This window comes from Rana temporaria, chromosome 4 (assembly GCF_905171775.1).
Source record: "Rana temporaria chromosome 4, aRanTem1.1, whole genome shotgun sequence".
In the NCBI taxonomy this organism is placed as follows: Eukaryota; Metazoa; Chordata; class Amphibia; order Anura; family Ranidae; genus Rana; species Rana temporaria.
Genome location: NC_053492.1, coordinates 412,424,492 through 412,449,368, shown reverse-complemented (window position 1 = coordinate 412,449,368; position 24,877 = coordinate 412,424,492). Strand labels below are relative to the sequence as shown.

The window sequence follows — 24,877 nt, the reverse complement described above, 5'->3', positions numbered from 1 at the left end:
AGTTTCAATTTGTTGTAATATTTATATTCTTATTTATATATATTTATATTCTTATTTATATATATATATATATATATTTTTTTTTTTTTTTTAAATCAACACCAAAATGTTAAAGCAACGGACTCTAAGACCCATTAAACTTTAGAAAGCCAAGCAATGCTTCTTTTTATACTTAGCTTGCGCTGTACAGCTTTTATTGACTGTCTTGCTCTTTGTTGTTGTTTGTTGAAATTCAGCTTTTCGCCTATAACCTTTGATTAATTACACCCCAAGTGTATTTTGGCAGGTAGATCGGGTTCTAAGTGTTTTTACAATTGTTGTAAATGATGCAGTAAACATTCGCCATAAAATCAACCTTTCAAACAGAAAAGTTTAGGTCTAGTTCAGCAGTTTAGTAAAATTCAAGCAACTGAATAAGAAAACAATAAACAAAAGTATAACCTACATTATTTTACGGCATCAAAGATTTATTTGACCAGTATGAAACAAAATGTGTAGTAGCAACTTTGGCAAAATCAGCTTTGGATGGATTTTTTACAATGCTGTTGTTTTTAAGCTGCTCAGACGATCAGGAATGTTATTGCTCCAATTTTATTGCTACGGGCCTGGCAAGGCTACAAGTACAAGCTATATAATACTGTCACAACTTTATATCGTGTTTGCAATGCAGCACAGGTTTTGCGTATCATCATAGGTGCCCTATGGAGAGATTGTCAAAAGAGTATATCATCAAATAGACTGTAGCTTTGTGTCTTCATGACATAGATTTTCACAATAAACAGGTATCTGTGGAGACCCTGCAGAACTAGTTGCTTCAGTTATTATTTGTCATTGCCTCTCAGCGTCTTCCAAACGTACCTGTTTTCTGAAGTTTCCATTGTGTGTGTTATTCAGAGATGTGATGCTCGGCATTGGAGGAGTACAGGGGGCATTTGTTTTCAGTGCTGATAGCCTGGCACTCATTTTTTTTGTTATGTGAGGGCTTCAGTATACATCCCTGCATCAAAATTTACCAGCACTCAACACTGATTTATTAGGATACACTTTTCAGTTCCTTAAAGCCCATCTCTAGGAAACTTAAATATGATCCTCGCAGTGGGCTGCGCCAGCACTGCAAGAGTTAATTGATTGTTAGGTCTAGGGGACTTGTTAAAGTTGATTTACTTACCCGTTTCTCTGCTCCTCCATACTGCTAGTCCATTCTCCAGAGGTCTAAGGCCTGCACGTCATCCAGACCAATGCACTGCATGTGATGATGCCAAGGGACAGTCCACTGCTGAAGCATGGGGGATCACCACCTGTCAGGGGAGCAGGATCAGGTAATTAACCACTTCCCATTCCATCTATTGTCATATGATGTCCACAGAGGGGGCGCTCCCATCCCGGGCGGGCGTCATATGACATCCTCCGCTTCCCGCTGGCATAGGGGGCGTGCCACCAAGGAGCCGATGCACGTGCTTGGCAGCCGCAATGTCCACGGGCACCCGCGATAACTCGTGACAGAGCAGGTACATGAATCTGTGTGTGTAAACACACAGATCTACATCCTGTCAAGGCAGAGGAGACAGATCGTGTTTTCCTAGTATATAGGAACACCGATTGGTCTCCTCCCCAGTCAGTCCCATTCCCCCACAGTTAGAACACACAGTCAGGGAACACATTTAACCCCCTTGATCGCCCCCTTGTGTTTGCCCCTTCCTTGCCAGTGACATTGATACAGTAATCAGTGGCTATTTATAGCACTGATCGCTGTATAAATGTCAATGGTTTAATAAAAGTGTCAAAAGTGTCCGATCTCTCTGCCGCAATGTCATAGTCACAATAAAATTCACTGCCATTACTAGTAAAAAAATAATAATAATACAAATTCCATAAACCAATAATCTATATTGTAGGCACTATGAGCCAGATTCACGTAGGAGAGCGTATCTTTATGCAGGCGTAGCGTATCCTATTTACGCTACGCCTCCGCAACTTAGACAGGCAAGTGCAGTATTCACAAAGCACTTGCTCAGTAAGTTGCGGCGGCGTAGCGCAAATGGGCCGGCGTAAGCCAGCGTAATTCAAATTTGGAAGAGGTGGGCGTGTTGCATTCAAATGAGCCGTGACCCCACGTAAATGACGCGCCTAGCGAACGGCGCATGCGCGCGCATGCTCAATATCACGTCGAATTTACGCCCTAAGATACGCCAGGCCCAATGCCTGTGACGTGAACGTAACTACGCACAGCCCCATTCACGTACAACTTACGTAAACGACGTAAAAAGATACGCTTGCCGACGTCCATACTTTGCATTGGCTGCACCTCATATAGCAGGGGTAACTTTACGCCGGACGTAAGCCTAACGTAAACGGCGTAGCGGGCACAAGTACGTTCGTGAATCGGCGTATCTACCTAATTTACATATTCGATGCATAAATCTACAGAAGCGCCCCTTGCGGCCAGCGTAAATATGCACCCAAGATACGACAGCGTAGGAGGCTTACGCCGCTCGTATCTTGGCCAAATCAATGCGTAACTGATTCTAAGAATCAGGCGCATAGATACGATGGCTCGCATTCGGACTTACGACGGCGTACGTGGAGATACGCCGTCGTAAGTCCTTTGAGAATCTGGCCCTATAACTTTTGCGCAGGCCAATCAATATATGCTTATTGTACTTTTTTTTACCACTTTCTTTTACATTTTTTTTTATCACTTTTGTACCTATTACAAGGAATGTAAACATCCCTTGTAATGACTGACTGCATAGGCCCTGTGCTATAGGGCCATTTTCAGGGGACAGTGAAAGAAGGGGAGGATCGAAGAAGCCAGGATCAAACATAATTTTTACACAATGGTGAGGATTAACCCCTCACAGTGAGTATAACAAACATGCTTTACTGCAGGCTGCTTTACTTGTGTGGGTTTAGTAACACTTTAAAGCTGGACATTTTTCTACCTAAATGCATTCCCTATTTTAAGGGAAATAATGTCACTGTATTTGTATCGCCCTCTCACCCCCCTTATACTTAACTTTCTTGACCCAGTGCTATGCCTACCTGAGCGTCTCTCTCTCTCTCTGCTCACAAAGGCAACAACTGGAGCTGTCAATCGGTTTCTGTTGCTGTCAATCAAAATCTGTGAGAGGGGGTCGGGGAAAAAGAGACAGCATGGCTCGGAAGTGATTCTGCAGATGTGCCCCCATAGAAAGTATCATCCTTTGGAGTGCACTGAGAAGAGGAGGAGCAGAGAGCACTGGGAGAAGATCCAAGAAGGGGAGGATACCATTGCACAGAGCAGATAAATAAAAAAGGTTTGTCCCACTAAGAAACCAACGCTGCACACGGCTAATCACAGGCAGTGAGACATTTCCCGGTTTGCAGCTACACAGATCGAGAAATGTCTCACCGCCTGTGTACAGTGTCGGCTTCCTAGCGGGATCAGGCATGTGGGATTTCGAACATGCCCAAGCCCATCTCTACTGTGAGATCTAATTGGAGTGAGACAAAGGACAGAATACAGATAAGGTTCCTGCTCAGATTCTGTGCAGACATTATCAGTGAACAGGGAAGAAGAAATTAAATTTTTATAATTTTATTGCAGTATGGTAAGCAGGGACCAGAACCTAAAGATAAAATAAGTTGAAGCCTAAGGGGTAGATTCAGGTAGGGGCGCGCATTGTATTACGGCGGCGCAGCGTATCGTATTTACGCTACGCCGCCGTAAGTTAGAGAGGCAAATGCTGTATTCACAAAGCACTTGCCTTCTAAGTTACGGCGGTGTATCGTAAATGGGGTCGGCGTAAGCGCGCACAAGTCAAATGTGGATGAGGGGGCGTGTTTTATGTTAATTCTTGGTGACCCGACGTGATTGACGTTTTTCCCGAACGGCACATGCGCCGTCCGTGGAATTTCCCAGTGTGCATTGCTCCAAAGTACGCCGCAAGGACGTCATTGGTTTCGACGTGAACGTAAATTACGTCCAGCCCTATTCACGAACGACTTACGCAAACTACGTAAAAAATGTAAATTTTGACGCGGGAACGACGACCATACTTAACATTGCGTGCGCCTTCTAATAGCAGGAGTAACCTTACGCCGAAACAGACTAACGTAAACGACGTAAAAAAAATAGCGCCGGGCGTACGTAAATTTGTGAATCGGCGTATCTAGGTCATTTGCATATTCTACGACGAAAACGATGGAAGCGCCACCTAGCGGCCATCGTAAATATGCACCCTAAGATACGACGGTGTAAGAGACTTACGCCAGTCGGATCTTAGGCTAATGTTGGCGTATCTTGCTTTCTGAATACAGAAAAAAGATACGCCGGCGCAGCTTTGAATTTACGCGGCGTATCTGTAGATACGCCAGCGTAATTCATTGCTGAATCTAGCCCTAAGTTTACACAAGGCATTACTTACTTACGATTAATGCCATGTGCCGCTTGTGCAGTATACGCCTTTAATAATCCTCCTCCAATTCCACACCCACCCCTGCTGCCATAATATTCCAGAATGGTAGGGGTTTATGTAGATGGAGGATCTATGACAGACACTGAGTAACATAGGGCCAGATTCAGCAAAAACTGCGGCAGCGTAACGTATCGTCTTTATGCTACACCGCCACAAGTTTTCAGCACAAGTGCCTGATTCACCAAGCACTTTAGTGTAAACTTACGGCGGTGAATCGTAAAGACGTCCGGCGCAAGCCCGCCTAATTCAAATGGGGCGTGTACCATTTAAATTAGGCGCGCTCCCGTGCCGAACGTTCTGCGCATGCTCCGTTTTGAAATTTCCCGCCCTGCTTTGCGCAAATTTACGGCGCCCCGACGTGTTTGTGAATGGCGACGTGCGTAACGTACTTACGCCAACATTTTTTTTTTTAAATTCAACGCCGGAATAACGGCCATACTTTAACATGGCTGGTCTAAAGTTAAGGCATGAAAAAGCAGCCTTAACTTTGCGACGGGAAAAAACGACTTGCGATCACGTAACGCACGCGAGTACCTTCGTGGATCGCCGTAAAAGCTAATTTGCATACCCAACGCTGGAAAACGACGCAAACTCCACCCAGCGGCGGCCGAAGTATTGCAGCCTAAGATCCGAAGGCGTACGAAGACGTAAGCCTGTCGGATCTTAACCAAATGCCGTTGTATCTTGTTTGTGAATCACAAATTAAGATACGACGCGGGAAATTTGAAAATACGCCGGAGTATCAGTAGATACTCCGGCGTATTTCTTTTGTGAATCTGGCCCATAGTGCTTAACCAAGCTTGGTTTTTCAGCCAAGATTCTCCATTCATAGAAGCTGTACTAGAGCTTTTATGAATGAAACCTTATCTATGAATAATGGTAAGCAGACCTTTCAATCATCAACCCATCCTCAATTCATAGAAGGGGGAATTGGAGGTGGAGATTTCCATTAAAAGGGAAAAGAGGAGCACATGGGACAAGTGTCATTGATTGTAAGTAATGTCCCTTGTGATGTTTTTTAATTTTTGGAGTAAACGTTGGCCTTCGAAATGATGTTCTAATAAACAAGTAACTTTATTTCACCGAACATATTTGAATGACTTGGTGTTGTATTAGAAGGGGGGTTCACTCTAAAGCACACTGCAATCACCCATTGATACAAGCCCTTGTAAATATTTTCATTTTTTCCCCATTCAGAGGTATAACTAATAGGGCAATTTTGCAAAATTGAATTGAGGATCTTCTTTTTAGAGAATGTTTTAGTGCCCAGTTCTGCCGTAAATCATTTTTCCTATAACTGGGTTCTCACAGTACTCAATCGTTATATGTCTACTAGAGGTCCACCAGCCGATTGAAAGGGAAATATAGAAAATAGACAGGCTACTTAATACTAAAGAGAATGTAATCTGATAACACAATTGGTAAGTATGGGGAAATGACAATCATGGTTTGGCCCCCTGACCTCACAGGCCCATAAGCATTTGAACCCCGTGCCTCCCTCTTTAGACTTAATATATCTATGTCATGTATTGATCAATCTACTCAGCCTACATCTATCTTTCTGGATACAGTGAATACAAACCATATCTGTGGATACTGTGCAATCGGAGATGAGAAACTATTATATTCTGTTTTTAGCAATAATCCGTCTGGAACACAATTGTAGGGCCAGGTTGTACAAGTTCGGTATCAGAAAGCAGCAAATGATGTATAGAGCTTTTATAACATTAATAAAAGGAAACAAGTTATTACAATACAACTACTCTATTCACTGTTGTAGCAAGACATAGAATGCATTTTGTAAATGATAACAAAAGCAACAACCTCAATTAATGCTGTAGCTAATAGACAACAAAAAGTTATTTTACAAAAATTCAAAACATATTTAACCACTTAAGACCCGGACCTTTAGGCAGCTAAAGAACCTGGCCAGTTTTTGCGATTCGGCACTGCGTCGCTTTAACTGACAATTGCGCGGTCGTGTGACGTGGCTCCCAAACAAAATTGGTGTCCTTTTTTTCCCACAAGTAGAGCTTTCTTTTGGTGGTATTTGATCACCTCTGTGGTTTTTATTTTTTGCGCTATAAACAAAAATAGAGCGACAATTTTGAAAAAAAAATGCAATATTTTTTACTTTTTGCTATAATAAATATCCCTCAAAAATAAATAAAACATTTTTTTTCCTCAGTTTTGGCCGATACGTATTCTTCTATCTATTTTTGGTAAAAAAAATAGCAATAAGCGTTTATCGATTGGTTTGCGCAAAATTTATAGCATTTACAAAATAGGGGATAGTTTTATTGCATTTTTATTAATTTTTTTTTACTACTAATGGCGGCGATCAGCAATTTTTTTCGTGACTGTGACATTATGACGGACACTTCGGACAATTTTGACACATTTTTGGGACCTTTGAAATTTTCACAGCAAAAAATGAATTAAAAATGCATTGTTCACTGTGAAAATGACAATTGCAGTTTGGGAGTTAACCACAAGGGGGCGCTGAAGGGGTTAAGTGTGACCTCATTTGTGTTTCTAACTGTAGGGGGGTGTAGCTGTAGGTGTGACATCATTGATTGTGTTTCCCTATAAAAGGGAACACACAATCAATGACGGCGCCACAGTGAAGAACGGGGAATCTGTGTTTACACACAGCTCTCCCCATTCTTCAGCTCCGGGGACTGATCACGGAACTCCAGCGGTGATCGAGTTCGCAGGTCCCTTGGTCACTGTCACGGAGCTTCGGACCGGGTCGCAGCTGGGCACTTAAAGAGGACGTACCTGTACGTGCTTGTGCCCAGCCGTGCCATCCTGCTGACGTATATGTGCAGGAGGCGGTCCTTAAGTGGTTAAGCGTATTTTACAAATTGCACTTGAACTGGACACAATTATGATAACGCTGTTTAAACTGTAATTCTGCCACATCTTATTAAAATTTATGGATTTAAATACTACACAAGGGGTTAGGTAAAGACAGATAATGCATTGCTCACACTTGTGGCAGGTTAAATGTATTTATTGCTGAATCATTATTTTTTATTGAAGAAAAAGTAGACGTATTATGGCAACTATGCTCACACAAGACGATCTTTACAGTTTTGCTCATAAGTTTACATGCCCTGGCAGAATTCATGATTTCTTGGCCATTTTTCAGAGAATATGAATGATAACACAAAAATATTTCTTTCATTCATGGTTAGTGTTTGGCTGAAGCCATTTATTATCAGTCAATTGTGTTTACTCTTTTTAAATAATAATCACAACATAAACTATCCAAATGACCCTGATCAAAATTTTACATACCCTGGTGATTTTGGCCTGATAACATGCACACGAGTTGAAACAAAGGGGTCTGAATGGCTATTAAAGGTAACCAACCTCACCATCTGTTCTGTTTGCTTGTAATTAGTGTGTGCATATAAAAGGTCAATGAGATTCTGGACTTTCATCTTTCGTCTAGTGCTACACTGATGTTTCTGGATTCTGAGTCATGGGGAAAGCAAAATAATTGTCAAAGGATCTGCGGAAAAAGGTAGTTGAACTGTAGAAACAGGAAAGGGATATGAAAAGATATCCAATGCATTGAGAATGACAATCAGCAGTGTTCAAACTCTAATCAAGAAGTGGAAAATGAGGGGTTCTGTTGAAACCAAACCACGGTCAGGTAGACCAACTAAAATTTCAGCCACAATTGCCAGGAAAATTGTTCGGGATGAAAAGAAAAAAAAACACAATACAGGACTCTCTGAAAACATGTGGTGTGTTTCAAGATTCACAATAAGGTGGCACTTGAAGAAAGATGGGCTTCATGGTCGAGTCACCAGAACAAAGTCAATACTACGCAAATGCCACAAAGTATCCTGCTTACAATACGCCAAACAGCACAGAAACAAGCCTCAAACCTTCTGACACCAAGTCATTTGGAGTGATGAGACCAAAATTTTGCTTTTTGGCCACAACCATAAACACTACATTTGGGGAGGAGTCAACAAGGCCGATGATAAAAGGTTCACCATTTCTACTGTGAAACAAGGAGGTGGGTCTCTGATGTTTTGGGGATGTGTGAGCTACAAAGGAACAGGAAATTTGGTCAAAATTGATGGCAAGATGAATGCAGTATGTTATCAAAAAATACTGGAGGACCATTTGCATTCATCAGCCAGGAAGCTGCGCATGGAACATACTTGGACATTCCAACATGGCAATGATCAAAAAATACACAAGGCCAAGTTGACCTGTCATTGGCTACAGCAGAATAAAGTGAAGGTTCTGGAGTGGCTATGTCAGTCTCCTGACCTCAATATCATTGAGCCACTCTGGGGAGATCTCAAACATGCAGTTCATGCAAGACAACTCAAGAATGTACAGGAACTGGAGACTTTTTTCCAAGAGGAATGGACATCTTACCAACCTTATCCACAAATAGAAGATAAAGAGCCTCATCCACAAATACCACAAAAGACTTCAAGCTGTCATTGATGTTAAAGAGGGCAATACACGGTATTAAGAACTGGGGTATGTAAAATTTTGATCAGGGTCATTTGGGTAGTTTCTGTTGTGATTATGATTTAAAAAGAGTAAACACAGTTGATAATACATGGCTTCAGCCAAACACTAACCATGAGTGAAAGAAAAGTTTTTGTGTTATGATTCATATTCTCTAAAAAATGGCCAAGAAATCATAAATTCTGCCAGGGTATGTAAACTTATGAGCATAACTGTATATGTAATATTGGCAAGGGGAATATTTATGTATTTAAATATTTGTAAGCTCTAACGAGCAGGGCCCTCTGATCCCTCCTGTATTGAATTGTATTGTGACTGTACTGTCTTCCCTGATGTAAAGCGCTGCGCAAACTGTTGGCGCTATATACATCCTGTATAATAATAATAATAATAATTTGTAACAAACTGTCAATGAGCTTTTGAACAATCCATAACTGACCTCTGTAGCTACAGGCACCCTTGAGAAATTCATCATCAACCGTCAAACGGAAGCACTAACATTACAGCTCATTTCACTTACTTCTTCAGGCAGCCGAGACTTTGCAGCCAGACAGCCTTTTAAACAAACAACAGGTGCTGTAAGATGTTCAGAAAGCAATTGCCATCAGATTTCAGAATGTCTGAAAATAAATAACTCCTCAATATCTACAACTGAAGAGGTCATTAAGAGCTTGTTCTAAAGCACATTTACTGCTTGTTCAGCACATGTATGTGCAAAAGCATCAATCACAGGTTCACATTAGGTTTAAATATTGTTCAAAACCTCATATATTTAAAGAAATAAGTCAAATTTTTGCAAATATTTAATAGATGCACCAACATTAAAAAAATTATATATATATATATATATATATATATATATATGCATTTTTAACAGTTTCGGTACATTGCGAGTGCAATGCACAGGCTCCTGCAAACACTTTCTCCAGCCCATCTATACAGGTCAGATTTCTGGATTTCTGCAGGGAGAAACACACCATGATTCAGGTAAGTAATTGGGGTCGGGGGTTGGGGGGCGTGGGGATGGTGGCTTGGTAAATGCAACCATGTTTCATGATGCAGCCCAAATATAGGAGTAACTGGAAACATGGTCTTAAAGGTGTACTATGCTTTTAAAGATGAGCACAAAAGGCCAATTGGTGGAATGGCATAAGGGACCGGTTCGAATGACAGCTTTGATTTTGCTTTTAGGCTCCATTCACGACTGAGCGATCTGCAACCGCTCGTTTTTTTTTTACTTTTTTTTTTTACTTGAGCATTTTTGGAGCGCCACCATTCATTTCAATAGGGCCTCTCCTCAGCCCCAAAAACACTCAAAAAGAAGCTCATGTACCAAATCTTGGCACAGAGCCAGGAGTGTCTGCGGTCATGATTTTTGCTGCAATTGTACCACGATTTGTCACTCAACAATTGTGGCAAAATGGTACCACGCTTGGGGTGCCATTAAGAAATATTGGCATCGCAAATGCGTTCTCTGTTTTACCGCAATCCTGGAATTGCGGGCATAATCATGACGATTCGGCCTACGATCCAGGACGTCTCATGCCGCGTACACACCATCACTTTATGTGATGAAAAAAAACGATGTTTTAAATCATGAAATAAAACGACGTTTTTGAAACTTCATTTTCAAAAACGACGTTGCCTACACACCATAGTTTTTTCAAAATGCTCTAGCAAAGCGCGGTTCAGCACTCTTTTCCATTGAAGCTAGCTTCATAACTTGCTTCTGAGCATGCGCAAGTTTAAAAAAGTTGTTTTAAACGTCGTTTTGTCCACACACTATCATTTTAATTGACACAAAAAACGAAGCATGCTTCAATTTTTTTTTTGTCGTTTTTCACAAGACATAAAACAACGTTTTCCCCCACACACGGTCATTTCAATTGACGTTTTTCAAAACATCGTTTTTTTTCATCACATAAAGTGATGGTGTGTATAAGTGGGAATGGAGCCTTTCAGTATATGAAAGTTTAATGAAGATTTTTTTTGTGGTTTTCACACTTTTCCTTGTTTTTATACATATGTCTTTGCTACTATATTGGTTGAGGAATATAATTTTGCTACAAATCTTTTATCTGATTCATAGAATGCCCAGCTGTGGTACTGTAGTTGTGTCTAGAACACATAAGTAAGGTTGTATGGTGTAATTGATTGTTACTTTTAAATTAAGACTAGGTAATGGGAAGGGGGTGGGCATGAAGTTAAATGCCTTAACCAAACTGTCTAGTCTTTTATTAGAAATAATTATTCCTTTCTGCTCCTGTAAATGTCTAATTATTCTGCATGAATGGTTATTCTTATGGATTTGTGTCAGTAATTTTTTTCACGTGGCTTGATATAATGCACTCCTTTGGAAAGCATTTATAGGTTGCCAAATATTTTTCGTAGACGTATTGGATACAGTTATCACAAAAAAAAAAAAAAAATATTTCCAACCAAAAAAAGTGAATAGCTATTTCTCCTGAATTCTTTAGTCGGGTGCAAGTCATTATGTGCTTTGTTGATTCTTAAGTGCAAAGATAATTGCAGTGGGCAGCGTGAAAGTGGTTTGATTATTGCCTGTCAACTCTTGTGAATTCTAATAAGTCTAATTGCATAGCATCAATTCATCATCTCAGCATCACTTCTTTTTATTATTAGCTCTTGTGAATTGTAATGTGCTCATAAAGGAGTGTTGTAGTAGATCAGTGCTGACATTCTACCTGGCCCATTGTCATATTTTGTCCTTACCTAATGCGGCTTCAGAAATTAAAAGTTTATAATGATGTGCCCTTTTCCTGAAACTCATTTCAATTTTGCCTTCTGGGTTGCATGAATAAAAGGCAATAATCTACCGTAGCTTTGGCTCTCTATTACATTATTTCTTCCCTGTAGATACAAGGAAGCTGCTGTTTTATGAGTGTGTATATTTATTGTACACGAGACAGCTTAGCAATGATTTTATGGGCGCAGTGTGAAAAGGTAGCCTCTGAATGGTATTTTTAACTTTTTTGACAGATTAAGATATCATTTCATTTTTTTTTCTTTCTCAGAAATAAATTACGCAAAAAAATTTTTTTTTTATGTCTCATATAATTACATTTATTATTTTTTTTTCTCTTTTTCTGATTTCCTGTATCTTTCTCACTCTAGTTATTTATGAGACTATTGCCTAAAAAACTAAATTTCAGGATAAACAGGTCGGTGAGCTATTTTACCTGGCAAAGGAGTTGTAATTCTGTTGAGTTACTAATTTCTGATAGGTCAGGTCATGTGGGCTACTCTACCTATCTCCATTGCAATCAAAGCAATGCTGCAGGGTCATGGAATTACATTGCCTATGGTTGGATAGCACTAATGGTGTTACCCCTGTGCCCTCTCCTCCTGTCTAAAAAGAAATACAGCTTGGTCATGGAACTATACAGCGTAAGATTGGACAACACTTTGATGGTTACCCCTGTGCCCTCTGCTTCTATCAATAGGCTACTTGTCTTAAGCCTGATAGAGCCATGAAATGCAATAGTGCTCATATGACTTAAATGTGTGGCCTTATCTCTTTCAGCCCTATTGTGCAAGTAGCCACAGGAAACTGTTAATATAATGGATTAACCATTTCACTGCCAGAGCCAATGTTTGTGTTATTTGCACACATTTGAAGAATCATTTTAGGCCTGCAGATTTCTTTAAAACCCTGGAGAATATTGGCAATAGTTTGAATTTTTATTTGGCATAATATTAGTGCAACCATTTATCTCAAATATTTCAGTAAAAAATGCAATAAAGTTAGTTTTACAGCACACAAATGCAATATAATGCCCAATTTTTTGGTAAAATATAAGAAATGAAGTTGCACAGAGTAAATAGGTACTCAATATGTCGAGCCTTAAAATAGTCCAGTGAAATAACGTAAAACTTCAACACCCGAAACTGTAGTCTGGGCCTCAGCAGATGCTGGACTGAGGGCCTGGAGAAGACTGCTAAAGGATTATGTTTGCTTGAGGGCATTGTTTTGAAGTCCTGGTCTGGAGAAGGATCTTTTGTTCCCCTCACTGAAGAAATACCCATGGGTGCTGGTTGGCTCCTGGGACATTGTGAGTAACGGTCTTGCTGTGTACTCTCGGGTGTGCAAGTGCTAGAGGGGAACTAAGGGCCTAATTCTCAAAAACCTGGCGCAACGTAACTTTTGGCATTTAAGTTACGGCCGGACGTACTGCGCATGCTCCCGACGTCATTTTCCTGATGTGCTTTGCGCGGTTTTACGTTGCGCCGGGTTTTGAGAATCGCGACGGGCGTAAAAAAAAAAAAACGACGGGAAAAAAAAAAAAAGACAGCGACGCGGGATAAAAGGGTCTACTTTTACAAGGTGTAAACAGTTTAGGCCTTGTAAAAGCAGCCCTAATATTGCGACGGCAAACTAATACTTACGGAGAAAAAACTAAGCTTAAAAGCTTTGTGGATCTCTGTAAGTGCTAATTTGCATACCCGAAGCGGCATTTCGACGAGAAATGCCCCCAGCGGCAGATGCGGTACTGCATTCTAAGATCCGACAGTGTAAGTCCCTTACACATGTCGGATCTTCTGCCTATCTATGTGAAACTGATTCTGTGGATCAGTTCCATAGATAGAAACAGGGATACGACGGCGTATCAGTAGATCGTATCCCTTTTGTGGATTACCCCCTAAGTGCTTAATGTTATACCTGCCGGGATGGCTCTTACCTTCAGGAAAGCAACTTATTTTTAATCTAGACAGGCCCTTCTGATAATAAATATGGGATCTGCTGTTGCTTACTTGTTCTTGAAAGTGCAGTTAGTCACCATTATTTTTACTTTGCTGCTTATTATACTGCTTAATGATTCTTAAAGCGGAGGTTCCGCGTTTTCTTTTTTTTCTATTTATGTGCAATTAATCGGGTTAAAGATAGCACCTTAACACTCACTTGCTTGGCGCTTGTAGTATGTTCCGATCCTTTTCCGTCATAAAGAGAATCTTATAAAAATCCTGCCAGGCGTTTTCCATTTTGCTTGTGGGCATTGTGAAGCCCACAAGCAAAGACTTCCGGGAATCAGTGACGACTTTGTCACGTGACCCGCTTGTCGCGTCACATGACGATGATTTGTACTACTATTGGTACAGATCGTCTCCTGGGAATCAAGACACAGAACTCCCAGGAGACATTGCGGGCAGCTCCCAGCACACACTGGGGCGTCGGGGAAAGGCAGAGATACGCCCACTCCCACGGGGAACAGTACCCGGAAATAACATGTATTTAATCCTAATCACAGTAAGAAGAGAGCAATTAAACAAATCTAAAGTGGATTATAAATGTATTAAGTGTGCAGATGTAATTAAGATGAAGTTTATATAGAGGGTGAACCTCCGCTTTAATGACCCTTAAAAATACATTATTATTATTATTATTATAAAATATTTATATAGCATCAACAGTTTGCACAGCACTTTACATTATAAAGTTAGACAGTAAAGTTACTCTGCTCTTGAGAGATTACAATCTAATAGCATAGGGCAAATGGAACAAAAGGTAATAACTGAATCTTTTAATCTCCAATAAGCTCATCCCTCGCAGTTTTTAGCTGAAGGCAGGATAGGCTTCCCCTTTAAGTGTTTGGAATTATTAAACAAACTTTGGACTTTGGCCCATGTATTTAAAAGTGCATAGATTTAAGAGATACATCCATAATTCTGCGATATTATAAACTTGTTCATCCCCATCTTGAAGTGCAGTTTTTGGTTGATTTATGGAAAGGATGACCTTGAACTAGAAAAGGTCAAGAGAAGGGAAATAAAATATAGGGACAACTCCAGTTATGGGGAACAAATACAAAGATTACACATATTCACTATAGAGAAGATGCCTTTAGAGGGCATCTGCTCACAATGTATAAATATATCAAAGGGTATTATATAAACTGTAATAACGTGTTAGCTCAAAGGACCCTGAAGAAGACTCATGGTCACAGTTTAGAACTGGACTAAAAGGGGTTCAATCTTAAACTTAAAAATTTTTTTTTTTACTGTCAGAGTAGTGAAAATTTTGAACTTTTTCCCCAGAATGTGGTATTAGCTGGGAATGTGCGTAAATTTGAAAATATGTAATATTTAAATATGTAAAGTTCCTCAGTCATAATATACAGGGCTATGAAAATTCTTAAATTCAATACACAAATCAAACTCTCAGTGCCTCGTACACACGACCAGACATGTCCGATGAAAACGGTCCACGGACCGTTTTCATCGGACATGTCTGCTGGGATCATTTGGTCTGATGTGTGTACACACCATCAGACCAAATTCCCTGCGGACAGAATACGCGGTGACAACGCGGTGACGTGGCGGCGACGTGCGCGAACCCGGAAGTTCAATGCTTCCACGCATGCGTCGAATCACTTCGACGCCATGCGCGGCTTCTCGGGCCAGCGGACATGTCCGATGAGTCGTACTGACCATCGGACATGTTCGACGGACAGGCTTCCAGCGGACAAGTTTCTTAGCATGCTAAGAAACTTTTGTCCGCTGAAAACCTGTCCTCTCGGCCAGGAATCCGGTCCGGTAGGCCCTACACACGGTCAGACATGTCCGCGGAAACTGGTCCGTGGACCAGTTTCAGCAGACATGTTCGGTCGTGTGTACGAGGCCTTACACACACATAAAGGTTGAACTCAATGGACTTGTGTTTCTCTTTAATCGTAATTCAGTGTAACTATGTAAATGGCAGATGTTGGTTGGCACATCTAATGGACCTTTATATGAATAAATTAATGTTGGCTTAATTATTCTTTGTGAACCTAAGATGATAATCTTATGTTTAATGGTATAGTTAGCTTGCAGATATGTTTTTCCAATTCACTAATAAATAGTTGTTGATTGCATGAATGTAATGAACAGATATGCGCTTGACCTTGACAAAGGAAAGCTTAGTCCTTGTCTTCACTTTTGATTCGTCATTCAATTTAGCAAAAATGTGTTCCAAGCATAGCCAGTTACAACAGTTAAATATATACAGAGGAATAGGCTTATCTGCTTGTTTTAGAAGCACATCACCATTAAAATCCCCTTTCTTTTTCTTCTTCCACTAACTGGAGAAAATGAAAGAGATTCTGTGATGACTGTTGGTTGTTAAATTTATTCCAACTATAACAGTATGATTAGGCAACCACAGTAAGCACAGATGTTCATTTAATTGGCTTTTCTTTAAAAAACATTGCGTGCTACGAACTTAAAAAGGTAACGTTGGATACCCGAAGTATTAATAGAAGCTTGGAATGTGGAAGGATTATTTTCCTCCTTGCCTGTTTTTATTAATGCTAAAAAATCAAGCATAAGCTTCTAGCACAGGGCCTGAATGTGATATCTCATTTTGCTGTGTGGGGCTTCAGTTGCCGGCTTTGATACCAGCAAGCCTGGATGAAATGTCTCTGCAAAGCAGCAACATAATGAATGTATTTATTTACTTCTCAACTTTATGAAGATCTTTTTTGGCTTCTAGCAGTTTTGTCAGCACCTGACAGTAACACAAAAAAAAAAGTAAATTGTTAAAGGATACATTTGCAGAGGCAAAAAAAGATATAACATTAAAAAATAAATTGAAGGTAAGACAGAAACCAGTTGGGAGCAGTGCTGGCAAGTGGCAAGTAGATATGTTGGCTACAATAATTCATAAGGGAATACAAACCTGTTTTCTTTTTTTTTTTGTTTTGGGGTTGCTAATTTAATATTTCTTTTGTTTCTACCAAGCGTGTGAAATCAGTATTACTTATCCTTGTGTTCACATTCTGCCAAAAAAAATGTGCTGGAAAATTTATTTTGGTGAAAAATATATATATATTTTTTTCACAATCAAAGGTTTTATTGAAAAAATATTTTATTTGTTGCACAAAAATAACACAACAATCAGCAAAAACTTGTTAGTCGAGATATGGGCACCTTATGGCATCACAGTGCAACCTGCATAAATGCCTCTTGGTGGACTTTTTTTTTTTCCTAGTTACTCAAAGAAGAAGTGTTAATTTTGTGTTTTTATTGCAATTACCATACAAAAGCATGAAGAAAAAAAACCTAATTTGGTGTGCATCAAGCGTAAGGTGATAATACGGATGCACCGGTATTAAATGTGCCACCGCCCCGATATTGTAGAATTGAACTAAGGACTAGTGAGTTGGGCTTTGAAGGCACACGATACAAAAATTGTAGAAAACTAGAAAAATTTATTATAGATATAGAAATATCATAGAAACCGTTATAAATAAAAAATCACAAAGTGAAGTTCAATTGACAACTGGTTTACCACACACGGTTCACATACATTGTATAGTTCTAACATAAAAGGCTTAAAATAAAAAGCATAATTATAAAAAACGTTATATCACAAGTGACCAGATGGTTGTCCAGAGGACTAGGAGGATTTGCTCGACATGTTGCGCGCTTATGGAATTAGCGCTTCCTCAGGAGCATAGATATTTCATTCTAATAAAACATATACAAGAAACAGCATCAGTCTACAGGTATATGTAAATCACAAAGCAGAAAAACATTACATTTTAAGAAATTTTAAGAAAAACAATAAAGATATATTACAACAGAAGTACATATAGATGTCCACCCATGCTGCAGAGATTGCATGGTGGACAGCCAGATAAAGAACTATAAACATGTTATCTCAATGCAGCAATGCGCAACGAAGCACACAGAGAGAGAGCCCTCCCCCTGAGACTTCCATATAAAAGGGGGGAATTCCATAAAAGGAAGAAAAAAGAAAAGAAAAGGAAAAGAAAAAGAAGAAGAAGAAGAAGAAAAGAAAAAAAAAAAAAAAAAAAAAAAAAGGGGGGAAAAAGGGGAGGGGGGGGGGGGAAAGAATCATATCATGTGGGGGTTGTTATATTGAGGGTATGTGCATAAGCTATAAAAGTGCGTGATAGAACAATCAGGAAAGTCCTATAAAGGTTGAAAATAACTTACAAGGGGTATCCCGCGTTGGTGGTAATCAACGAACGGTCTTTTATTGGCCTATCACTGATTATAATTCACAAGGAAATTGTTTCAACCAGATAGGAGAGTATAATCTGTGGATGGTATTGTGAAGGTATAAATCATAATTTTCAGTATACCAATGTCAAAAATAATTTCATAGAAACATAGTCAGGAGTTTCAGGTTTGTAGAAACGGGAGAAGGGGGGGAGGTAGGGGGGGGGGGGAAGCGACTTACCATAAAGAAAAAGCAGAACTAAATTGCATGCGGTGGTATGGCAGTTGATTGCTGGTAAGCAACGAACAATGAGTCTGATCCAGGTATATGTTCACACACCCAGCTAGTGCATACAGTGTATTAATCGGACATAGAAAAACAGATGGGTAAATCTGTCTAATCTGTCGAGCAAATCCTCCTAGTCCTCTGGACAACCATCTGGTCACTTGTGATATAACGTTTTTTATAATTATGCTTTTTATTTTAAGCCTTTTATGTTAGAACTATACAATGTATGTGAACCGTGTGTGGTAAACCAGTTGTCAATTGAACTTCACTTTGTGATTTTTTATTTATAACGGTTTCTATGATATTTCTATATCTATAATAAATTTTTCTAGTTTTCTACAATTTTTGTATCGTGTGCCTTCAAAGCCCAACTCACTAGTCCTTAGTTCAATTCTACCATACAAAAGCAGATTGTTGGAATGCATCAGACACTGGCCTCAACATAAACACACACACACACACACTAGACAGCAGATCTGCATGGATTTCTTTTGTTATGATTACCCTGAAGTGTATCAGATTTCCTAAATAAAAGCTCAGGTTTCATTAAAAACATAATTATGCTCATTTAATATTGTGTCAGAAATGTAAACAATAAGAGCACTTACACACTTGCTGCACTTTTTGGGCGCTAGCGCGGTGCTTTTAACCCCCGCTAATGGACGGAAAAGGGTTAAAAGCGCCGGCAAAGCACCGCTTCGGTGGCGCTGCCCAACAATTTCAGTGGGCAGGGGCACTTTAGGTTTAGCTTTGGCGTTTCAAGGATGCTGCTTGCAGGATTTTTTTTAGCGTCCTGTCAGCACACCACTCCAGTGTGAAAGAACTTGGGATTTCACACTGGAGTGAGAGGAGAGGCGCTTTACAGGCTCTATTTTTAGTGCTATAGCTCCTGTAAAGTGCCTCAGTGTGAAAGTAGCCTAAGTTAAGTTTTGTGAAATTTAATTATTCTTTAAACATTCTTCATCGGTCCCTTAAAGTGCTAACCACAGACTTAACCACTTAAGGACCCCTTCACGCCGATATACGTCGGCAGAATGTCATGGCAGGGCACAAGCATGCACCTGTACGTCCTCTTTTAGAGCCCAGCCGTTGGGTGGCGAGCGCGCTGCAGGCAGCGTGCTCGCGACCCGGTCCGAAGCTCCGTGACCACGCCTGCGGGACCGCGGTCCCGATCACCGCTGGTTTCCCACGATCGGTCACAGGAGCTGAAGAACGGGGAGAGGCGTGTGTAAACACACCTTCCCCGTTCTTCATTGTGGCAATGTCAGTGATCGTCTGTTCCCTGATCCAGCCCCACCCCCATACAGTTAAAAACACATATGAGGTCACACCTAACCCCTTCAGCGCCCCTAGTGGTTAACTGTGCCCCCTAGTGGTTAACTCCTATACTGCAATTGTCATTTTCACAGTATCAGTGCATTTTTTAAAGCACTTTTCGCTGTGAAAATGACAATGGTCCCAAAGATGTGTCAAAATTGTCCAATGTGTCCGCCATAATGTCACAGTCATGAAAAAAAAATGCTGAACGCCGCCAGTAGTAGTAAAAAAAAAATATTATTACAAATTAAAACTATCCCCTATTTTGTAAACGCGATAAATTTTGCCCAAACCAATCGATAAATGCTTATTGCGTTTTTTCTTACCAAAAATAGGTAGAATAATACGTATCGGCCTAAACTGAGGAAAACATTTTTTTTTTTTTATATCTTTTTTGGGGATATTTATTATAGCAAAAAGTAAAAAATATTGCATTTTTTTCAAAATTGACGCTCTATTTTTGTTTATAGCACAAAAAATAAAAACCGCAGAGGTGATCAAATACCACCAAAAGAAAGCTCTATTTGTGAGAAAAAAAAGACGCCAATTTTGTTTGGGAGCCACATTGCACGACCGCACAATTGTTAGTTAAAGCGACGCAGTGCCGAATCGCAAAAAGGGGCAAGGTCCTTAACCTGCATATTGGTCCGGGTCTTAAGTGGTTAAAGGAGTTGCACTCTGTAAGAGCAGCTTCTCCAGAGTCTATTAAATGGGCAGAAGCTCTGCTGACTTTCATCATCCAGTCATGTGCAAGCAAAAAACATTTACTAAGCTCTGGAGCAACTGAAAAGTGCACAGTCTACTCATCAGCACCCTCGCAGTCCATTCAGAACTACAAACCACCAGCTGCGATGGATGACAGTAGTTGTAGTCTACTTATTCATAGGAAACTGTGAATAAATGACGTGGCTGTGTGGGCAGAGCATGGTTGCGCTGCTTACGAATTTTGAAAGCGGGTGCAGAGAAAAAATCCCCCACCTGCTGTCACACTGAGGTAGGGAAAGGGGGGGGGGGGAATTGCAGGAGCTGGAACATCTTACATGTTCCACCCTATATACAGGTGACACATGAAACATGTTCCGAAAGGTAAACCTATCCTTTAAGTACCTCATTGTCCAGCCTGTCCAGTGCACCTGACATCTTCTGAACTATCGAGGTTGATTTACTAAAGTCAAATAGATTTGTTTTGAAATTTGTAAAGTGAAGTTGCCCTCCGCATGTGCAGGTGCGCCAGAGCTTAGTAAATGAGGTAAGAGTTCACTTTGCATAGAGTACCCAATCATGTGGAAGGGGAAAAAATGCATTTTTGCTTGCACATGGATGATGGAAGTCAGCAGAACTGCTGCTCATTCGCTAAGTTCTGGAGCAACTGCACATGCAAAGTGCACAGTCTTTTTGTCTTCAGTTAATTAACCCCACTGTGTTTTCACTGGCTATAGCTGAAGACCTGCAAAGTTGAAGACCAACACAAACATTATTCTCTATGGATGGCAATGCTAATTGGTTAGTTCTGAAGTTACTACAATCGACATGTAAAGCACTTATCTAATTTGGGTTACTGGGTAATCTACTGTATATGTCCCTCTATCTGGTATACATTTTTTACAACACCTAGGAAAGCTACAGTAGCTCACAAAAGTGAGTACATCCCTCACATTTTTGTAAGTATTTTATTATATCTTTTCATGTGACAACACTGAAGAAATTACACTTTGCTACAATGTAAAGTGGTGAGCGTACAGCTTGTATAACAGTGTAAATTTGCTGTCCCCTCAAAATAACACAAAACACAGTCATTAATGTCTAAACGGCTGGCAGCAAAAGTGAGTACACCCCTAAGTGAAAATTTCCAAATTGGGCCCAAAGTGTCAATATGTTGTGTGACCACCATTAATTTCCAGCACTGACTTAACCCTCTTTGGCATGGAGTTCACCAGAGCTTCACAGGTTGCCATTAGAGTCCTCTTCCACTCCTCCGTGATGACATCAAGGAGCTGGTGGATGTTAGAGGCCTTGCACTCCTCCACCTTCTATTTGAGGATGCCCCACAGATGCTCAATAGGGTTTAGGTCTGGAGACATGCTTGGCCAGTCCAACACCTTTACCCTCGGCTTCTTTAGCAAGGCAGTGGTCGTCTTGGTGTTTGGGGACCATTATCATGTTAGAATACTGCCCTGCGACCCAGCCTCTGAAGGGAGGGGATCATGCTCTGCTTCAGTATATCACAGTACATGTTGGCTTTCATGGTTCCCTCAATTAACTGTAGCTTCCCAGTGCTGACAGTACTCATGCAGCCCCAGACCATGACGTTCCCTCCACCATGCTTGACTCCAGGCAAGACACACGTCTTTGTACTCCTCACCTGGTTGCCGCCACACATGCTTGACACCATCTGAACCAAGAAAGTTTATCTTGGACTCATTAGACCACAGGACTTGGTTCCAGTTATCCATGTCCTTAGTCTGCTTGTCTTCAGCAAACTGTTTGCGGGCTTTCTTGTGCATAATCTTTAGAAGAGGCTTCCTTCTGGGATGACAGCCATGCAGACCATATTGATGCAGTGTGCGGCATATGGTCTGAACACTGACAGGCTGACCCCTTTAACCTCTGCAACAACGCTGACAGCACTCATGCGTCTATTTTCCAAAGACAAAGACGCGGAGCACGTGCACTCAACTTCTTTGGTTGACCATGACAAGGCCTGTTCTGAGTGGAACCTGTCCTGTTAAACTGCTGTATGGTCTTGGCCACCATTCTGCAGCTCAGTGTTAGGGTCTTGGCAATCTTCTTATAGCCTAGGCCATCTTTATGTAGAGCAACAATTCTTTTTTTCAGATCCTCAGAGAGTTCTTTGCCATGAGGTGCCATGTTGAACTTTCAGTGACCGGTATTAGGGAGTGAGAGTGATAACACCAAATTTAACACACCTGCTGTATTTTCAGCTGCCAGTCCATGGGATGCCTAAGGCCTCGTACACACGGCCGAGGAACTCGACGTGTCAAACACATCGAGTTCCTCGGCCAGTTCAGCCCTGAAGCCGCCGAGGAGCTCAGCGGGCCGAGAGCTCCCATAGAACAACAAGGAAATAGAGAACATGTTCTCTATTTCCTCGTCGAGCTCCTCGTCGGCTTCCTCGGCCGAAAGTGTACACACGACCAGTTTCCTCGGCAGAATTCAGCCAGAAACTCGGTCGGAAGCTGAATTCTGCCGAGGAAACTGGTCGTGTGTACGGGGCCTCAGCATTACCTGACTGGTTTCTCAAGCTGCTGATGATAGCAGTCACATTGTAGTAACACTTTATTTTTTCACTGTAATGAAATGTCTGTTTTACAAAATTGAAAACTTCAGTGAAATATACACTAAATTGGAATGAAATTTCCAGCCCAAGGTTTTTCTTCCAATATGTGAATACAATCTTTTGGGTCACACATGAAATGTTGTACCAGAATGCCCTATTTTAAAATAGCCTTTGTTGTCATCTTGGTTGACTAGTGTACTTTGCAAAGATTTTTAGCAATGCATAATATATTGCCAGTCTCTGTTATATTTTTTTTACTTATGTTTTAGAGGGTCAGAAAACTTTTAAAGCTTAAAATCCAAAACAGCTGCCAAAATATTTTACCGCTGTAACTGGTGATATTTAAAATCTATTTAAGCTTTCTGAGTTTATGTAATACCAATTAGGAGTCTATTCTTTACTGCTCACTTTTCCATATGTGTCCAGGTTCACATTAAACTTTCTATATGAACATTTTAGGACAACAAAAGGCTAAGTGTTGTGGCACAGTGCCTGATGCATAAAAAAACGTTGTCTCTGTGTGTAAAGTGAAGAAACATACTATTTGATCCATTTTCACATTAGTGGCAAGAGGTGAAGTAAAGGGAATGAACAATTAAGGTTCTATATTTGCCAACAACTCCACAACTTACTGGATTGTTATAGGTCCTGAAAAGATGGAAATTTGCCTTAAAGCTGAACTTCAGGCAGATATAAAAATATATATTTTTTATATATATATATATATATATATTATAACTAAAGACAAAACTTTTTTTAAGGTTTGAATAGAGTATATCCTCTCCTCCCCAGGGCCCCTTTAGCTCTCGCTTTTTCCTTTCCTCTATTCTTCCCCCCCTTTTCTTTTCACCCTTCACTCCAGTCACTCTTTTATATCTGCTTCTCTGCCCATACACCATTTATAAATATGAATGAGCGTTGCTCATACCAGAAAAAATAAACGAATACTGTAAAACATATGACCTCAAATGGTCCGTGATGAAAATATATCACGCTCGGTGCATTAGAATAGTTCAATAAAAGTAAAGTGCACGTGTGCTAAAAAGTGCATATTAGTCCATAGGTACCATGTGACTTCATCACCTCCCTGATGAAGTCACATGGGCGTGATGTAATGCATAGGGCATCCCAGACTGGAAGTGATGTGTTAGAGATCTTTTTATGCTGAGTATATGATACCAAAAGTGTTTTTTACTGCTTTTCTGATGTAAGAGTTACTCCTTTATTAAAAAGTTTTTTTTTACTGACAATATTGCACTACTGGGAGGTCACTTTGTTTTTATCCTAACAAATGGATGAGTGCATGTGAAGGAGTCCTAAAAGGGACTACCAATACCAGAGGATATCCAAATCAACTGAAAAGGACTACAAAGTGGTGAACATCAATGGAGGAGGCTTTCTATATGCAATCAAATGTGTATTTGATTATTTATTGAGGTGAGAATACTGGAAGGAATGAGTTGTAACGATCGGGTTGTTTATATGTTGTCAAACTGAAGCTGCCTGCACTGAAGAAAGAACGCTAGTCACCTTATTTATCATATCATGACCTACTATGCACTTTTTAACACATGTGCACTTTTATTGAACTATTCTAATGCACTGAGTGTGAATTGATTTCATTTGATGATTTGATATATTTCCGTCACGGATCATTTGAGGTTATTTGTTTTACAGTATTTGTTTTTTTTTACAGGTATGCGCAAAACGTATTCATATTTATTATTTCATTACTGGTGGGAACACAGTACAGTGTTTGCAGCAATCACACTTGGCTAATATATATAATTTGAGCTTCTTTATTAGACACATTAGTTCATACACTGTGGATTTGTTTTACACACAGGCAGCGCAGAGGTATGATTTCTAATTTACATACACCACTGATGAGACTGGTTGATGATGGGTAGCCCACCTTTCCCTTATTATTTGGTATGGGGACCTGTCACTAAAGCACCACATTGCTCCTTCTTCACACTCTCCTCCTTGTGCCTCCTAGCTGAGGCTGTGGTTTTTAACCCCCTGCTACAATTCTCACCCTGGATC

The 24,877-nt window shown here is 40.3% G+C and overlaps 1 protein-coding gene and 1 long non-coding RNA gene across 4 annotated transcripts in view; one reads left to right on the top strand and one right to left on the bottom strand.

Moving 5' to 3' along the window:
* Window positions 1-24,877, top strand: part of MACROD2 (mono-ADP ribosylhydrolase 2) — a 3,190,351-nt gene that overhangs the window by 2,055,818 nt on the left and 1,109,656 nt on the right. The window lies entirely within an intron of this gene.
* Window positions 17,401-18,317, bottom strand: LOC120937794. Its single transcript, XR_005748752.1, has 3 exons — window positions 18,169-18,317; window positions 17,922-18,025; window positions 17,401-17,429 (listed from the first exon to the last, which is right to left on the bottom strand). It is a non-coding gene; the product is annotated as an uncharacterized LOC120937794 (long non-coding RNA).